The sequence below is a fragment of the Aedes aegypti genome, chromosome 2 (assembly GCF_002204515.2).
Source record: "Aedes aegypti strain LVP_AGWG chromosome 2, AaegL5.0 Primary Assembly, whole genome shotgun sequence".
NCBI classification, from domain to species: Eukaryota; Metazoa; Arthropoda; class Insecta; order Diptera; family Culicidae; genus Aedes; species Aedes aegypti.
In genome coordinates, this window is record NC_035108.1 from 45,838,997 (window position 1) to 45,858,407 (window position 19,411).

The 19,411-nt window shown below is 37.1% G+C and overlaps 1 protein-coding gene across 1 annotated transcript in view; it reads left to right on the forward strand.

The window, feature by feature from the left end:
• LOC5570505 (myosin heavy chain, non-muscle) overlaps positions 1-19,411 on the forward strand; it is a 167,865-nt gene that overhangs the window by 19,373 nt on the left and 129,081 nt on the right. The window lies entirely within an intron of this gene.

A 19,411-nucleotide genomic window follows, 5' to 3' on the forward strand; every position in this document is an offset into this window, starting at 1 on the left:
CTTCAACATTTCCTATTGAAAAAACATCGACTAGCTTCAACCTACCAGAGCCCCAAGCAAATCCAGTTGGTATAAAAAATTCCTCAAATTTTAGGAACCTGACACTGAGATCAAATCAAACAATTATGTTTCCTTTTTAGGAAGAAAGCAACCTTTAGCATCGCCAGTCACCCCGTCCGTAACTTAAAGCTAACCTTTCAAACCGGTACCACTCGATCGGTGTGGTGCGTTGTCGAAGACATCGACAATTTTCTTGTTTTTTTTTTCCTTCATCTCCTATCGCTGCTAACACACGTTGTCCGTCGATGCGATTAACCAATTGACAGGTATGGGCTCGCTCATATTATAATGATAGTTAATCCGTATCGCTCGTGTAGCACCAACAACGGCAGCAGCAGGTTAGCAACATTTCAGTCAACTGCTACTTACTACGAGGTACACTCCCGTGAAAAAGTTTGGGGTCACCCCCCAAAAAACATACAAATGTGTTCTATCCATATCTCTGTCGTCACGAGTAATCAAAACTCTCTATGGCTCATTTCATTGGTGTTGACCAATTAAATAGATTTTAAAGCACCACACAGGATAATGGAGCACTACAACAGGTATTCAGTAGAATATTCAAGAATTTTTGGTAACATTCGTTCTTAGAATGTTCAGGAACTTTAAAAATGTTTAGTGACACTACAACAGCATGAAAAGTCAAGTTACTTATGAAACGCAGTCAAAATTCAGGTCAATCAGTTTGCTGTGAAGTGCGATACTTCAAAGTTGACAATTTTGTATGAAAATGGACTTTGTGTACTTTTTTCTTGCCAGTATTGTACATTATAAATTCTAGAAAGGCCATGTATAGTTTCAGCTTCCAATTCCGTTGATATATGAATATAATAAAAAAGACTTAAACCCCTACACTCAGACAAATTCACCTTAAGGAATCGGGTTGAAATTGATAAAGTTGCCTTATGTAAACAAAATTTCGAAACAAAAAAGTCTGATATCTTCTGCGAAATGTTAGGTGCAAACCTTTGCCCCGCATTAGTCTAGTAGAAAGTAATCACAGAGTTATGGAAAAACACTTAAGTATGTTTTCAGAGGGTGTCCCCAAACGTTTAAACAGTAGTGTATGTTCAAATCCGTCAAACCCAATTGGAAGCACCCCGACAAACGCATTGGGGCTCATTCGGGGGTAAACGCGGCTTATCTTCAGAAAACGAACGACCTTCGCCGAACTAGCTTCAGTCACTCACGCGCAATAAATATGAGAGTGAGCCATACCATGCAGGATGACCAGCAATCCTCAAACACGTTTGATGGAATGTGTGCGCCTCTATGGATTGCATTCCTCGTCCTCCGAAAATGTCCGTCTCTCGAGACTATCTTACGTAATACCTCCTAGGACCTCCTTTACGAAAACAATGACGATCGACCGGTCACCATTCGACTGCACCTTATTGTGCCGGCTTTTTATGGTTGAAATGATTATTTAGGACTCGCAGGAGATCCTGTTTTGTTTCGGTCACTTGCACCGGGGAGGCCAGACCCTGCCAGTGTGAACATATATTTTCACATATCGCGCCATAAAGTAATGTTAATTGCAGCCCTTCTCCACTCCTGCTAACCCCTGACTCTGTTTCAGGGACACCTCCTTAACAGCGCACAGAGGTTCAGTTTTCTAAAAAGCTGGCGAAAATCCAATTAGCAAACATGTTACGTAAACATTATCTACAATATCTGATCATTCATCTGCAATACCAGATAGTTGAGAATACAAATGAAAATGTTTAAAGAATCGTTTTTTTATCAGCAACTGTCTATCTGTCTGTCAAACTAAGGAATCGATTGGAGAAGAGTGCTCTTGCCTAAGTTTGCCTAAACATTCGTTTTATGAAAAATTTGATAGCCTCAAAACAGAATCTGCAGCCATAAAACTTGTTCCTCAACACTTTTTATGATCAAAACTTGTGAAATATTGAGCTTGCGTAAATTGTTACCATTATTTCTCAAATCTGGACCACTGCGTAACACCGTTCATTTATTTGGGACCTCTGCTAGGTTGTGACTTTTGTGGAATTCAAGTATCTTTTTTTTCTTGCGCACATTCGTCCATACATTATGGAACTTTTGTCAACTGTTTTGGGCATAAAGGTGCGTCGTCGTAACATACAGAAATCGTACACACAGTGTGTGTCTCTCGGGGGTGATGTAGTAAGCACTAGCCTAGTGGCTACCAACAACTCGGACTGGTTTTGACTGTTTTTGGGTATCTGTGTCGAGCTAGCGGGGGGATAGGTTGCCGGGGTCCCAATTGCCTGGGGACCTTGGGATTTAATTAAAATAAAGTTGCAAAAAGTTTCTGCGGTTGATAATTTATGTGAGATCGATTGAAACGTAAATTGTGAATGAAGGTAAAAGTTGCTGTGCGTTTTCGTGATTGTTGTATTAATGAAGTATGATCATAAAAGCTTTCAATAGTCCAACACTTTATTGTACAATTTTAAAGGAAATATCAACTTTACAACCTTCCTGATGCATGATACAAAGTTACACATTGACCACATTCAAATGTGGCCAATTATTTCGAAACGTTCTCAAAAATCCATTTTTTTGTTGGACACAATGAAATTATACCAGGACACGCAGAATCATTTTCGATTAGATTAGATTCAACAGATAGGGGCCCAGATAGCCGTAGCGGTAAACGCGCAGCTATTCAGCAAGACCAAGCTGAGGGTCGTGGGTTCGAATCCCACCGGTCGAGGATCTTTTCAGGTTGGAAATTTTCTCGACTTCCCAGGGCATAGAGTATCTTCGTACCTGCCACACGATATACACATGCAAAAATGGTCATTGGCATAGTAAGCTCTCAGTTAATAACTGTGGAAGTGCTCATAAGAACACTAAGCTGAGAAGCAGGCTTTGTCCCAGTGGGGACGTAACGCCAGAAAGAAGAAGAGAAGAAGAAGAAGATTCAACAGATCGAAATTCATGATTTTAGAATTTAGAAGTAAAACTGTCGACCAGTAAGAACTTTTAATCGCTATCACATTCCTAAAATCGGTTTTGATAGGGCTTTAGAATTTCTTCTTTCATCCAAGAACTTCTCCTCCAGAGGTTCCGTCAGAAATCCCATTAGGACTTCCTACATGTTTCTAATTCTAATTCCACCAGGGATTCTTATATGAACTCGACCAGACTTTCGTCCCAGAATTTCCAAAGGGATTCTAACAGAAATTCCACCAGGGATATTCTTCGGTATTTCTACAGAAATTCCACCGGAGATTTCTTAAGTAATTCCTCCAGGAATTCCAATGGGAATTTCTATAATAATTTTACCAGAAATTTGCATAGATTTTCCTCCAAAGATTTTCTGAGGTTGTTCACCAGACATTCCTCCAAGAAATCTACCAGGGGTTCTTCCGCTAGGGATTTCTCCAGGAATTCCACCAGGGATTGCTCTACAATTTCCACTAGAAAATTCTTTAGTAATCTTACCACAGATTCTTCCAGTGATTACATCAGGGATTGTTCAGGAATTCTTCCTGTGATTTTCTAGGAATTTCATCAGAAATTTTTCCCAGAATTCTGCCATGAATATCCTTAGGAATTCCACCAGGGCGTCTAACAGAAATTGAACAGGAATTTCATTATGTATTCCACCAGAGTTTCCTTCAGGGATCGGGTTTTTTTTTTCCAGGAATTTCACCTGGGATTCCTGCAAGGAACCAATGGAAATTCTTATGAGAATTCCATCAACTATTTCTTTAGGTGCTCCACACCCTAAGTATATTGACAGCTATAGAAGGTATGCTATTCACGCCTGTGCATTGGTATTAGTAGATAGTTATGAACTTTTACCGGATTTGTATGAAATTTGTTATATTTTAATGCAATTTAAGTAAATTTAGGTATTTAGGATAACAAAATATCAATAATTTAGCAGAATAATTTGTTACGTATCCGATTGGGAGGTCATTTAATGCATTTGTTCTATTTATGAGGAGTATTTTTCATGTTTCTCATCACAACCCATTACCTCTCTCAGAAATAACTAGCAGTGCAAGTTGTTTTTTTTTTAATTTTATATACAAGAATATATTTACTATATGTACATAGAAAGGCCTGATTGTACGGAATGCAGGAGTTGAATCTGATATAATTTGGGAAATTTGACCGAACGTCTTGGTCACATGAGGGGCCCAAATACAAAGGAGTAAGAGTGACATTTAGGTCGGTTTTGAGTTACGTATACTGAAAAGTTTCAAGCTTTACAACAGTGTTTTCGGAAGATTTTCGATAGACCTTTTCGATCTTTTAGATAGGTATAATAAAATAAATAACACAAGGTACATTTGCTTGTTGTTTATTGTTCAGTATAATTTAAATTTCGATAGTTGTTCAAAACTTACATTGGGATTTTTTTTTTATTTTCTTCCGCTATAGTCCTGCTATCTGATTCTCGGAAGTGCTTGGAACATACGAAAAGATTCGTGGTATTTGTTTTCACGTTTTAGCCCAAAAATGTTAGTCATCGGTTTCTCTGCACATTGATCGTTGGAACTCTATGGAAAGTAACCGGTTTACATGGTTCTGTTTTATGATATTTTGGAATATAATTTACTCCTGCATGTCGGAACATGACAATTCGATAGTATGATGGTGAAATTTAAGCGCTTTTCTAGTATCAAACCGGTGAAAACTGGCTCTGCAAAAGTTTTCGTAGCTTGATCGAAAGAGTAGATTTGTCTAAGTATAATACAAATTGATAGCGCTTCAATATCATAATTTTGACGTTATAAATGATTAATGAAGATTTAAATCAGTAGACTCAATGAGATTTCAATTCAGCTTGTCCCGTAGGAACATTTGCCGAGCAATGATTTAAAAGCGATTTCCATACTTACTTCAAATTTATTTTAAAAATAGTTCCAGGGCACGGAAAATTATAACATTTTGGATTCTGGCTCTATTTTTTACGTAGAATCATGATATGTAAAAAATATGGACACTTCTAAACAAACCAATTGAATTAATTGAATTTATATTCCGATTTCAGTACAAATCTGACGGATTTTCATAACTATTTTATCTGTGTGAGTGTTTTCATGTAAGATAGACAAAAATGCAGCATACCTTTAGTAGCTGTCAAAATACGTTGCTCCACACCCACCTGAGATTTCTTCAGGAAATCCATCAGGCAGTTCACCAGGAGATTTACCAGTGATTCCTTCAGAAGTTCAACCAGATATTCTTTCAGACACTACACCAAGATTTTCTCTGAAGATGTTTCTAAAGATTCCTTTAAAATTTCCTTTTGAGATTCTTTCTCAAACCTACCTCAAGGGATTTTTCCAGATATTTTTTCCAGGAAATTATCTTCCTTGAAATTATACAGGAATTCTTTCGGAAATTCCTTCAAGGATTCGTCCAAGGTTACCTCTAGGAATTTCCTGCATGAAATCCTCTAGAATTGCTGCATAATTCCTCCAGTTATACTTTCAGGAATTCCTTCTGACATCTTTCGAAAGATGCTTGTAATTCTTCAAGCAATTATTATTTTATGGATTACTCCATAGATTGGAGAATCTTCCGGACTTTGTTGTAGGTATTGAGGATTTTTGGAATTTAGCAAGAGATTTTATCAGAGATCTTACTTCCAAATTTTCAGATATTCCTCCAGAGATTTTACAAGATGTTCTTCAAACTATTCCTCCTTCGGAATTTCCTGCTTACATATCTGTATGAATTTCTCTAGGTATTCCTTCAAAAGTTAGGGGAAATCCACGAATTCTTCCAGGGATTCCTTCATGAATTCCTATAAAAATTGTTCTAAGCATTACTCACGGAATTCATTCCATTATTTTCAGAAATAACTGAGATTCTTCAAACGTCTCTCAAGAGATTCTCCCAAGAATTCTTATATAAATTCCCCCAGGGATTCCTGCAAAAACTTTCCCAGAAATTTCTCTTTAAGAATGCTTAGCTTAGCTTAGCTTAGCTTAGACTGACTACACATATCAATGGTTGCTATTCCGTGATTGACCGAAGTCAGTGAAAATGCACAAAGAATCAACTAGAAGTTCGGCTGGGATTGGCCATAATCTTCTTCAGTGTGCATAATTCAGTGCCTCTATTTATACAGGGTCAATAACGGCGCCGGCCACGTCCTTGCAGTCAGGTGGGATTAGGGGAAGGAATGTTAGTGTGTAACCTTTGCTATTTGGAGACCGTGTTTGCCTCTGCATCTCCACAAAGGTTACTGGAAAGGATGTTTGTTAATGGGGAGGATCGTTGGGTCAAAGGATTCACTTTGATAAGTGATTAGACCATGATAAATAGTTTTTTGTCAAATATAAATATGCTTTAATGAAAATATAATATTTTCATTTGATATGAACAATTTCTATGTAAAGGAAAATTATGCCGACACTTGATGTGACGAACCATTCAAAGTTTGTTGAACAAATATCTAAATGTAACATTCCTACAGCTGTCAGGACGAAAGCATGTGTTATTATATTTTACTTATTTGAAAAGAAACAAAAACTCGATTGGTTGGAACATCATAGAACACTCTTATTCTTATGCCGACACTTACAGTGGCGAACCATCCAAAGTTTGTTGAAAAAAGTGAACCTTTCGCAAGTCTACACTTGTAGTGTCGAACCATTCAAAGTTTTTTTTTTTATAATTACAAAAATAAAGATAAAAAGAAAGGGGTGTTTCGTAAACAAAAAAAATGTTTAACATATATAATTCATGAATTAAAGTTTATGTCGACACTCCTACACGTCCTACCGTTGTATCGATTAAATGTGCAGTCATACGTATTTTATAGATTAGAAATAATAGCATGAAACGAGCTCACCAATTGATCCGTCATCCTTGACTGAGCAGCAACAATCCACATTCAGCTTAACTCGTTTGCTCGGCTATATAAAAGCACTCAGAGAAAATAGGCGCACGACCCGAGAGGGAAAACAACTGACGACTGCTTGGGCTTTCTTGACGCACTGCCAAGGAGCAATCGTCAAGGTCGAAGATCAAACAGAACTAACCGATCGCGGAACTTTTTCACTTCACTCGACCGACGCACGACATGTTTGATCCTGCCCTCGTCACTCACTCCCGCAGAAGCAAGCGTCAAGGCCGAAAGATCAAACAGAACTAACCGATCGCGGAACTTTTTCACTTCACTCGACCGACGCACGACATGTTTGATCCTGCCCTCGTCGCCCGCTCCCGCAGGAGCAAGCGTCAAGGTCGGAAGATCAAACAGAACTAACCGATCGCGGAACTTTTTCACTTCACTCGACCGATGCGCGACATGTTTGATCCTGCCCTCGTCACCCGCTCCCGCAGGAGCAAGCGTCAAGGTCGGAAGATCAAACAGAATTCAATATGAATTCTTTCCCAGAAATTTCTCTTTAAGAATGCTTCTAAAAAATCCTCCCGAGTTTCCTTCTAGACTCTTCCTGATGGAATTCCTGGTGGACTCTATATTGGAATTTCTATATAAACTGTTGACCCGAAAACTGAAGGATACATTTTTGACCCAAATGCTGAAGATGCGAAATTAGGGATTCGTACAAGAATTCATGGAGATTTTTTTGTAGAACTAGGAGGAACTAGGAGAATACTTGGAAGTATTAATAGAGGGATTATTTGTACAATGCTTTTCTAGAGATCTTTTCGAAGGAATATTTGGAGGAAGCTCGGGAAAATTCATGAGGAAACATTGGACGATCCAATCCATTGGAAGAATTCTTTCATTAGGCACTCATGAAGAAATCGGTAGAAAATTCGCTGGTTGCATTTATAGAGGAATTCTAGTGAAAACTGTGAAATTTTATTGAATGATTTCTTATACAATGACCTGATAAAATGTCATCATTGAATGATCCATAGAAGAACTCTTGTAGAAATCTCTGAAGGAATTGATGGTGGTATTCCTGTAGGATCTCTTGGAGGAATCAACCGCATTTTAGTAGATTGCATGAAATCTATGGAAGAACTCCTAGAAAATATTTGGATAAATTTCTGATAAAATCGGTAAAGTAAATCTTGGAGGAATTCATGAAGCATTTCATGAGTAATTCATGGAAGAAATATAATCTTAAGTTGAATTTTCTAGGGAATCCCTAAAATCATTCACTGGTAGATTTTACAAGAGAATTGGATAATTTACCGAAAGAATCACGGGGGAAACCCTTAAAAATTTACACATATAATCTCTGGAAGAATTCTTGAAGGCCAATCTGAATCGATTCAAAGAATCCGGTTCCGGTCAAAAGTTGTTATTCGAGAACGGTTTTATTAATTAATACTCTTCTATAAGAAATTATGAATTTCGTTGTGTCTAATAATATCTGTGCGTTGTATAACCGAATTGTTCTTACAATTGCTCTGTCGGTCAAGCTACAAAAAACTGTGATTTTTTCTTCACTAAACAATCCAATTCTGGGTATTCAGATAAAACCATTTTTTAACAAAATCGTCCAGGCTCTTGCAAATCGGAATAAAATCATGAAATTTGAAGTGTCGTTGATAGTTTCTTTTTACTCGGAAATGTCGGCCAAAAATATTTCCCATTCACAAGGAAAATTAATGAAGAAAAGTTCTGAATGCCTTCAATATTCCAACACTTGAAAACATGAATACGTACGTAAGTAGAGTAAGAATTTTCGAAATTCTTGATCAATCGCCACCGAAAGTGATATGCCTCCATGACATACTTGATTCCTTTCAATACAGATCACCAGACTATTTCAACCAAATCGTATCGTTTTGACGTTTCGGCCTGAATTTTTACTAAATTTCAAACAAACAAAAATGGACTCGACCCCGGAAATCAAAATTACTCCGTCATCTCCAAGTCCCAGCTTGGAATCATTTGAAACAGCTTCCCCTACTTATACCGAGTGGGAGCTAACCCCGTACCAGTTCACCAATCCCCCTCTACAAGCAATAACTTCTATGGGTCAGGATTCCGGAAACAGTTTCAACGTAATAGCATCCATCCGATTGCCACAGTATCACCTATTGGTCGATCACACTCTGGGAGTCGCGTGGAAGAGCTTCTGCAATCAGCGGAAACACATAGGCCAAATGACACCTCAACAGCTTATTTGGGCAATCAAGGTCATCGAATCGCACCAGAGCAGGCACAGCCAATACTCGGAAGATATGCAAATGGTGATTCAGTATTTGCAGGAGATTGTCCTAGCCATGAGTGCCGGTGGATTACAGATCTCATCCGACAATCCTGAGGAAAGTGGGAAAGATTTATCGTCGATGCTTTTGGAAGTTGCTGCCCCCTTGGAGGATTCCTTTGTGTTGGCGAACATGACGCCGAGAAGTCTTGCAGAAGTTCCTGTCTCATTTCTAACCCCAGCAGCAGCTTCGACGCCGGTGTTGATTCGAACATCAACTCCGACAGTTGGCGGAAGCGGAAATGAACTGGTTGAAAGTTTGAAATCACTGCAGGATATGCTGGTCTATTGGAAGAAGCGACAAATGCGATGGATAAAAATCAATGTCGAACAGCTGAAAGCGATCGAACAGATGCTCACTTCAACTGGTACTGGGGAAGATCAAAATGAACAACGATTGAGTGTAACAAAATCTACTGGTAGTAACAATCCCTCGAAAGGTAGAACTGGAAATGACAATTCCAGCAACAAAATCAAAAGAAGAAGCTCTTTAAACTGTTGGTAGCTTGACTTATGTGGCTTACATTTTAGAATGTGAATTGAAACTAGTCAGAATAAACTATTCACGAAAAAATACAACCGAAAACACAGACTATTTTTCCTTAATCGATATTTCAAAATTAGATGGTCGCCGTAATCCAGGGGAAATTTGGTCACAGGGGTGAATTTGATCAGGTCGGTACCTGGGAGGGAGGCACAGATACTTCACACGAAATTTGATACTAGTAGTTTACGGAACAAGTTGCAGAACGATGATTTTTACAGCACGAGTCGTAAATTTATCCTACGAGGCTTGCCCAGGAGGATACCCTACTAAGGGTACATAACAAAATTATATCAGCATATGTTATTATGATATAATTTTTTTTCGAACATAGGTTGTTATAAACTTGATGCAGGATGTTGTTAAAATAACTAAAATTATAACAAAAAGTGTATGAATAGTAACATAAACATAACAAAATGTGTTTTAATTCTATCAAAAACATATCAAAACAAGTTATAATGTTTGATACAAACTATCAAAATTATAATACTGTTCGATATACGATAATATTGTATATTATTGAAATGCATAACTATGTATTTATTTTGTTATAAAGTTGTTAAAAATGAACAAAAAAATATCTTAAAGGGAAATAAAACACATTATGTTATATTTCTGTTTTATTATGTTCTATGGACAACGGAGCCTAACAAAATTATATCATAATACGATATGCATATCATATTCTAATAAAGTTTTATTATATTTTTGTTACAAGCCTCTAGTCGGGTAATTACGACGAGTGCTGCAAAAATCGAATTCTGCAACGAAAACAGTTGCGTAATGAGAAAGCGTTGTGTAATGAATCATTATTGCTGTTTGCATTTGACGTGCAAATCCAGTATAACTGCGCTTTTTTCAATTTCTTTATTAGTATCATTCCAAAACATTAAATTCATTATTTCTTATATCTAGACGTTCTGTGTTATTAGGCAACACTATCATCCTAATTTGGTAAAACAAATCTAAGATTTTATTAACATTTTGTTAACAACATATTACATTTCATTTGCCGTAGCAGTTCAGATTTTTTACAGGTCAGTTGATTTCACCTGCTTATAAGAGAAAAAAAAACGTTTTCAATATAATTAACCTAAACATATAACGCATTAATCGTGGCAATAGAAGATTGTAACGATTTTTGCCTGAGGAAGCCTCTGAATCATTTTCAAAATTTTATTTATCTCTGCAGAGCTTTCTTCCTGGTATTACAACAGCTAGTTCATATTGGTACAGCATACAACATGGCTGGCCTGAAAATTTGACAAAAATCAAAAGCTTGTTCTTAAGACAAAGTGAAAAGTACTGTTTTAGTAGCACTAAAAAGTACCGTTTTTAATTTTAGCACTGAAAAGTACTGTTTATGTAGCACTGAAAAGTACTGTTTTATTGCTTTAGGTAGTTTTTAAGAAAACTTCCAAGAGCAGAGAGAATTCGTGTACGCACAGCACGAAGGTACGATGCGCACTGTCTAACTGCGCTTCAAACACGGTTTCACAAAGCAACCAAAGGATACTAAGCAACCATGATCCATATCACCGCCAACCTAGCAAAGAAAACCAAACTTTGACTTCGCCTTCCTTGTTAAAAATCTTACCGCATTTGGTGTTCCCGCATTTGATATTTGCATTTCAAATGCACACAGCAATACAACACTGGTTTCAGTTGCGTAATGACTATTCCCGCACTGCATACTTCAATGCAGGAAATTAGGCCGTTTCATGACAGATTGGCGTGAATAAAATCAGCCTATTACGATGAGAAATTGCCAAAAAAAAGTTCCAAACTGCAAGATAACTCCAGTTTGCTAACGACAATCAAGGCAGGCTTGGTGCAAATCTCTAGTTTTCATTTGTTGTGTACCTTCGATCTTCCTGGACAAACATTGAAAAAGGGCCACAATTTTCTATGCGTTCAATTATTATCAGTCTTATTGAAAACAGTAAAAAGAGCCTCATTCCAGTACGTTACATTCAATTAGAATAAACGGTACCCTCGTGACGTTACTTTTGAATGTGCATGAATTGATTCTAATTCGATTTTTGCTACTTTTGATGAAATGCAAAAATATGCTTTGGCTAGTTATGCGCTTTTATCATGTTTGTCCATTGTTTAAGATCCGGGCTCACAGAGACAGTTCGTGACAGCATGATCTCGGCTCACTGTGACGTAGAGAAATTTTGTATTGGTTTCTCCCTCCCAGGTCGGTACCAAACAGCATTTCTTCTAGTTTATAGTTATGTAATGATGATTTTGAACTATTTAATTTTTATTAAGTTCAACTAGGGACCATTAGCTTTACTTCCCTTCTGAAGGAATTCGTCACTATAACCTTTTGCGTCATAAATATGTATGACCTAATAGTTTGAGGGAAAAGATGCACGAAACTTCGAACTACAACTTCCTTAAACTCCAACGAGTTCAAGTAAAGCTCCTATGCATGATCCTCAATATCTCTCCAAGATTGAGAATATCCGGGGGTCACCATCTGGTCGATTTCTTCCGGATACATATTTTAAAAGGATTTGGATAAAGATCAGTCACAACGAGCATAAATCTGTCGATACTCATTCAACAGTTTCGCCAAAGTAGTGTGGTTCGCCAATTAATGAACATGCCATAAGGAATACGAACGAACAATAGGCGAATATATTTTTTTCTGAACATCTTTAAACATTTGACAGTTAAACGGGGCGAAGTTAATCAAAAAATAAGTATGATCAGAGGCGACTCGTAACCTCACTTTCTACTTGTTCTACGAATCTAAAACTGATCAATTCGGGTCATTTAGCTTATGAAGCGAACAGTAAATAATTGGAATCGTCCTTTCTAATAAATCTTTACTCATTAGATGCGGATTTGTTGCTGAAATTCAAGAATTTCTACTCGTGCAACAGGTAGATTTGAGGTTAGGGAATCGCCACTGAGTATGATTATTAAATACAGTAATGACCCGATTTTGTCAGCCCCCGATTTTGTCTACCCCGATTTTAGCACCCTTTTTGACCTGATTTTGTCAGCCTAAAATTTATATTTATTTTAATTAGACTAAACACATCTATACTGGCAATATTGGGTGCATAAAGTCAATTATGACCTTGGCCACGTTTATACAATCATCTAAAAATCGAATTATTGAAATTTGAAATTCTTTTTAATTATCCACGAAACTTATCACTGCTAACTTGGATTACGGTACATAGAAAATGGAAGTAAAAAAATAATGTTTATATTAACAAAACCATAAAACTAAGTCCTTAAGTTAAAATAAAACTTAAAATCAGTCGAAAAATGTTATCCCGATTTTGTTAACCCTCAATGCAGCATGGGGCTGACAAAATCGGGACATTACTGTATAATGTTTTCAAGTCTACCAAATTCTACACAATCTATGACGACTTCAAAGTGAAGATTTTTCTTTTTATCTGTTAGTCCTGATTACGGTAGCTGATGATGTTGTGTTCTTCTTATGTACACTAATCCACATTTTACAGTATTATTGAGTTCATTTATGATTGGATTATTTTTCCTCCATTTTTTTACAGTAGCTTCTGAAAGTCATTAACAACAAATACACGTGGTAAGAGTATGATATCTTTCCACACAAAGTTGTGTAACCCTAATGCACCTATCGCATTTCATGTCATTAGGCGAGGTGCGTGCACTAAACTGTACCCGATTAAACCCACATCGATACACCGCCCTCATGATCAACTGACAGAGCACTCCGAGAGCCGGCATGAATTCAATTGTAGACGCAACAAGTTGTTTGACATCGACTCCAAATGGGTTGAAGCGAGTTACAATATAGCAATTCAATTAGAACTCATCTCGGATCGAAAAGTAACTTGCTGGTTTGGTTGTCAATGCTTCAGTTACCTTAGTTGTAGAGAGGCAGCAAAATTTTGCCTCCCTTGGAGAAACATCTCCACAGTACACCAGTAGCTACCCGAGCAAAGCTTGATATCATATTGATAACTAATTTTGATGCTGGGATGTCGCAGATTTTCATAATTCAGTTTGTTGCCATTTTGATCGTTTTAATGAGTAAGATATCAAAGCTGAGAAAATGATGCTTAATTTTATTTGATGCTAAAAACAAAACATGATTTAGCCTTACTTTCTTTTTGATATCGGATTTTGCTCGGGTAGGTTTACCCTTGGCGAATTTGTTTACACAGCTGGTACCCCAAAACGGCAATTTTCCGTTTTTGCTGGCGATGATCGGGGTGCGATCTCATCATCATCGAGTGATTTCGAGCACGAGTATGTGTGTAAATGTTGAAAAAATAAGAAGTTTTTAAATGAAGCAGCTCGAGAGCTAAGTTTGAGCTAAGCTAAGCGTATTTGTTCAGTACCCCAAGCTGTGCGGTTGCGTCATGAGCGAGCGCTATGTGGTTGCTGTGTGGATGATGAATGTGAATTCGAAGTTCGGGTCTGGAGACGTGATCCGAATGGTTGAAATTCCGGTGACAAATTGTCACCGACAATCGCCAGCAATTCGCCGTTGAAATGTAGCACTCGAATGGGCGTGGGATATGTCGACGATGAGTGTTGAGAACCAATAATCATGACTTGTAGGTTAAATAAGTATGGGTCGCAGATAAAACAGTATTTTGCCCTGTCCACATCAGAATCAGAATGCTGCCTTGGGGAACACCAGCTCTTACTGGACGTCTTGCTGACAGATAACTTTGGATTATTCTAACAATGTATGTTGGAAAATTGGTGTTTTCTATTTATACAATCAACCCTTCATGCCGAACATTTTCAAATGATTTTTCTATGCCTAGAAGAGCAAGACCAGTAGAATGGTTTCAGATTTGTTAGAACGAATTAAATTTGTTACACGTAAAAGTTGATGGGTGGTCGAATAACCCTGTCGGAATCCGAACTGTTTATTGGCTAAAATTGAATTTTCGTTGGTGTGTCCATCATTTTGTTCAAAGTAATATATCCAAAAAGTTTACTCATAGAGGAAAGCAAGCTGATTGTAAGATAGCTAGAAGCTTTGGCAGGATTTTATTATTATTATTATTATTATTATCTTTATTAAAGAGACTTTCAGCCGTTTTTGGCAGGATTTTTGTATGGCTTTAAAATCGGTACATTTGGCATAAATAAATAAACTGAAAACATTTGTTAAATATATCAATAAAAATGATAGGCTGCTTTCTGGAAGTTTCCTGATGTAAAAATTGCATCATCGCTAGGGGTTTTCATATTTTTGAATTTTTAGATAATAGTTCTCACTTCTTCCAAATCAGTTCCCCAAGAATTGTCGAAAACGTTCTCTTGATTGATAATGCTTCCGAAATCTTGAATGACTGGGACTAGTGAGTACTAAATTAAAGTCGAGAGCGTTTCAAACAGCGCAAATTTCCCATATGGCGATGATCATGCATCTGGTAACTTAAACAAATTTTACACTTTAGAAATTTATTAGAATGTATCATCAAGGTACTAATAGTATCCAAACGGCATCGGCAAACATCGTGACCGACTTTAATTAAATTCCGGTTGGTTCAAATACACTGAGCGCATCACTTCCCGTTCGAAACAATCGAAAGCAATTTAAGTCACCGAAACAAGTCAGTATCAAGAAATTCAAACCGAAAGAAACTAGTGCATGACGACGAGTTTATCAGAGTAGAAGTTCTAACTAGAGCTTGCGAAGTACAACGCACACTCCTGTTGTGTCTACGATGGAAGTAAGGCAGCTAGAGAAGTTGGAGGTGGGCCCCGCGTAGCAAGCCATCGGAATGCAGGAATCAATTGATATGACAGAGCGCTGGCCGCTGGTTCAAGATATGGATGGATCGTAGTGTAAAGTGGGGCAATAGTTCGATCTTAGTGGAATAATCAATATTTCCAGAAAAACTATAACAGTTGAATAGAAACCGCGCACTGGACCTTCAACATGTTAACTACAATTTTGCTGAACAATATTTTGTTAAAATATTTGCCCATATCTACCACCAAAATTAAACGTCTTAACCCTCTCTTTCCCATGGTAGCTCCAGAGCTCCACTAGTTTTCGACGAACTGGAGACAACCCGAATTAGATGAATACTTAGTAATAGTTACTAGAATATGTTTATATACTCATCAGATTAATCCAAAAGTAAACTAATTGTTTCAATATTAAAACTATTGATAAACAATCAATTTACTATTGAAAAACAACCAAAAACTTTTTTACCGAATTCGAAAAATTAAGACCATTTGCAACATTGTTTGTTCAAGTACTTTTGATAAAAACGCTTTTTTCGTAAAGAAATAGTCGATCAAAGTCGTGGGAAAGAGAGGGTTAAACGAACTTTTGCACCACCAAGAGGGCAAGGAGCTCGAATTTAGTGTGGGACAAAAGTTCTCTCACTGAAATCCAAAATATCGATACTTTTGTGGCATAAATACCTTTTACTAGCCAAGTTTGCATACAAATACACAGCAAATGTTGATCAGCAGGGTTATCTGTAATACACCCAAAAAAGGCGTTTTTTTTTTTGCAAAAGTATGAAAAAATGTAAAATTTTTATGTTATTTTTTCGCGCCATCAAACATATTCCACTAAACTTCAAGGTAATATGTAGATTTTCAGCAATTCACATTTTTTTTTCGTGAAATGTATTATGGATCGATCTTTTGCCCTACTATGGGTCAAAAATGGTTTCCAAACATTGATGCCACAATTAATAAACCTCAAAGCATTCTTGCGATAGGTCCAACTACGTCCTTACAAAAAAACGTATAAATTACATTTCCATTTTGCTCCATGCAAAGAAAGTTCGACACAGTGGGGACGGGCCTGGTGTAGTCGTTAGAAGTCACACCTCTCACGCCGAGGACCTGGGATCGAATACCATCCCTGAGATAGTCACTCATGACAACAAAGTTATAGTGACGACTTCCTTCGGAAAGGAAGTAAAGCCGTTGGTCCCGAGATGAACTAGCCCAGGGCTAAACATCTCCTTAATAAAGATAAGTAGAACAAAAGTTCGATTGATAATTATAATTTTGACGTCTGAAAACAAAAAAAAAAATCAATTGATGTCCATAAAACTTGTAATGTTTATCTCTTACTTGAATAACATTCGAACCACCATGACATTTGTAACATTTGTTTTCAATTGAGCTAGAAATATAAAGTAGAAGCTTTTGCCCCTCCTTACTCTAATAGCAAAACAAGCAGACTATGCATAAGGTGAAGGAATGTGTGAAAACAAAAACGGCAAACGTGGGGCGGCGCGCGCGTACGTTCGAAGAAATGCAAAAAAGAGTTAATGGAATAGTTTTGTGCAGTCACAAAAGGAAGAAACAGCTTAGTTTGGGACCTATCGGACCGATACACATGCGCACCGGTTGGAAACCACTTTTTGTTGCGTATTCGGTTCGGGGATTAGTAGAGCGAAAGATAGCCCTCGAAGCGACAGAGAGAGAGGAGAGGTGTGATAATGATATTCAAAACACATTCCCCGTTTTCTGTTTGGGTTTCGCTTTGGAGTGTTCTTATATCAGTTACGCTCACACAAATTAATTAGCATAAAACATATCACGTCGTATTCCAGAGAGAGATGGAGTCATGCTTTTGGAGAGTTCGCGAAAAACTCAGGAAACTGTGGCTACCTCAGACAGGGTTAGTAACAGGTATCTTTTTTTAGTCTTGGTCATATGATCCAGAGATATCTTCACAGACTATTACGCGACTGTCCCTCGCGTTCTTCAGGGATTCGTTCTTAAATTATTTTAAGAAAAGCGTAATAAATTCTTCCAGTGTTTACTCCAGAGATTCTTCTGGAACATTTTCAGGAGTTCGTTCAGACGATCATGGCAAAATACATACAGTATTACGAGCAGTAATATTTGTTGTAATATCATGTCTCCAAAAAAGTCTTAAAAACATCCTTGGATAAATCTCGATTACTTTTTCAAATCGACGTAAGTAAGTTTGATAAAAAGAGCCGCTTTTAGTATTTTTTCGCCGTGTACATCGCATAAAAATTTAGCATGCAATCAGCTCGCATTCTAAAAATTAAGGATTTTCTATTACTTTCCCACAAAAATTTGATGATTGTTCTATTCAACTACTTACGACATTTTCGTAACAGTGTAAAACCAACTCAAGTACAATGGATCCTCCAAGAGTCGAACTTCTATGACTCGATGCCGTGTGATGAAACTATACTTAACCCTCTAATACCCAACCCCGCCTTTAGACGGGGTACACTTTGGAATTTTGTGTATTTTTTCGTAGCTCAGAAATCAAAATGATTTTATTTGTGGCTTTAACGGTGACTCATAACATGCATATAAGAAAAGTTTTTTATAACTTTTGAAACTTTTTTCTATTTTTGAAAATTGTTTGAAAAATTGTGTTCCTATATAACCTTCAAATGCCTGGGGTTCATTTAACGTGTAATATAAAAATGCGAACCTTTTTTATTTTTCTACGATCAACCTATTACAGAAGAAGAGCTTGGTGGTATTAAAATAATTTTAAACCTGTTTTTCCGTTGATTACACGGAAAATAAAAAATATCACAGAAAAAAAAATAAAAATTTCATATTTTTAAAAGTACCGTGAAAACTTAAATTTTTATTATTGCCAAAAATCAGTAACCAGAAGAGGCTTCAAGAAAAAATGAAAAAGGATAGGGATGTTCAAAAATACAAATTATAAAAATCAAAAACCAAAATTCACAAATTCGTGAATAAAAATAAATCATTGCCCAAAACGTGTTTAGAACGATTTTAGATAACGAAAAATGATATTTAGATCGAAAATAAAAATTTGGGTATTAGAGGGTTAATCTAAATTTTCATAATTTCTACGAAGGTCCCCTCAATCAGCTTTCCAGAGCATTTCTGCTCCATGAGTCAATGGTCCTTTCAGATATCAACTTTTTGTGGTTTGACTGTAGTATTCTGTTTTGATTCGTGCTTAAGTCGCTTCGTCTCTGCATCAAATAACGGAGTGCGGTGTATGTTTTGGTTAGGTTTCGAAAGATGAAAATCTAACTAAAGTCGTTTTGTAAATCCGGAAATTAAACGTGTGAAAACCGTTTGTTTACAATGGTTACAATTTCGTCTTCGGAATACGATGAATCGTTATTGTAAGTTCGTTTACTATTCGAAGGTAAAGCTATTTCCTTACTTTTTCGAACAATATTTGTTCCGATCTTTTGCTTGTCTTCTGGTTGCTAATTGGTTTCTTTTTAGTTCTCTTGGTTCTAGTCTGGTCTCATTTTGGTTCCTATTTCAAGACACTCAGTCGCTACCAGCCCTGCTATCATAGGACAAATTGCACGCCGATCATTCAATACCTGAGAAGACCCATTTCAAAAACTCTCCTCTTAACAACTCGTGTGTGAGTTGTGTCAACGCTTTCGGCAAGGTGGAGGCGTTAGTCGTTCGCTGCGGACAGTTAACGCAGCGAATGCCAATTAACCGAGAAATCAGCCGATTTTTTACGATCTCTTTGTTGCCAACACGAGAGTGGTTTTGAAGAAGATATGTTACGGTTTTTGGAATTTCCGGGCCTTTTACGACCTATTGTCCGGCTATCCGGCTATCTACCAACTACTCTGTCCTAAATGGTAACCGGACAGTTGATTCTTTTACATTTTTGATGTTCGAAATGTCATCAAGTTTC